We start from the raw sequence: 1,287 nt of genomic DNA, 5'->3' as shown, positions 1-1,287 counted from the left end.
CTAGGTCGGTCAGCCAGGGCACAATTGTTGTCAATCTCACTGAGACACCTATTCAAGCCACAAATGATGTTAATCGGTTCAATCGACTAATCAAGGTAAAAGAGCAAGTGTAAGATGCTCCATGCAAGGCACATATGACATAATCCAAAACAAATGATCATGATTGATGACTAGCCATACTCATCCTAGCAATCTCACATAGTACACCTCAGGTATAGTACCTGTATGTGAGCATAATCATCTCCTACTTTGGCAAGGTGTGTAGGGAGTTTTGTTTCTAGGTTTCATGGAAAAAAATTCTCTATAAAGTTGTATAATGGGCTAGCTACAAAGCTTTTCTAATTTCATAACTCCTTAAGGTTTTTCAAAATGAGCTATCTACAAGGTTTTTCCAATATTGCAAAATACAGACATCCTAACCTCTCCAAGGAAGCTTGGTGATACCAAAGCAAGGGGAGTTAATGACTCCAACATGCCAGGATTGTGGCATATTGTTCACACAAAAAAATGCATGGCTCCGCAATGGATTGGCCATGCACCTAAAACTCTAACCTAAGGCTTTTTTTCTAAGAAAGCAACAATCAAAACATGGGGATGTGACTGGCCAACTTAGTTAGTCATGCTCACTTGTGTGGGTGACCGAACCACTAACAATATACTTAAAACAAACCTAGGGCTAGCAGGAGGTTATATTGTCATGATGTTTCCTCAACATCCAATGATGTTTTGAAAGAAGCTCTCCAAATAGTTGGAGAGAAGCCCTTAGTTTGGACCGCTGATTCTCCAGTGATGCTCTGACATTGCTTCTCTGAGCTAATATGAAGTTCTCCATTAGAAAAGATAATTTGGCTTTGGCAAAATCTTGAGCTCTGATAGAATTCCTTCTCCCATACTAAGGAAGCTCTCCAAAAGAAGGGGACTCCATAGAGACAACACACAAAGCATCTCCTCTTACTTTTTCAAGAGGATGACGACCAAATGAGGGAACAGTGATGAAGAAGGAGGGAAAAATGAAGAATAAGGTATGAAAGAGGAAGTAGAAAACTAAGATATCCTCCAAATTTTCCACACAACTCTCACTTAGCTCACCCGATGCCAAAGTGTGATCCTTTTCCAAAATGTGGTTCCTGCTCAATTAAGCTCTGCCGAGTCTCTCCAAATGACTAAATGCCCCCATTAGATCCATTTTAAACTTCTAAAGTGAGGCTAAAAGTGGTGTTTCACCAACTCTTTTCTCAAACACAAGGTTCATCATCCTACATTTATCAATCTGACTACTTTGAGAGT

This window comes from Phalaenopsis equestris, unplaced genomic scaffold (genome assembly GCF_001263595.1).
Source record: "Phalaenopsis equestris unplaced genomic scaffold, ASM126359v1 Scaffold000596, whole genome shotgun sequence".
In the NCBI taxonomy this organism is placed as follows: Eukaryota; Viridiplantae; Streptophyta; class Magnoliopsida; order Asparagales; family Orchidaceae; genus Phalaenopsis; species Phalaenopsis equestris.
This window is presented reverse-complemented; position numbering follows the sequence as displayed.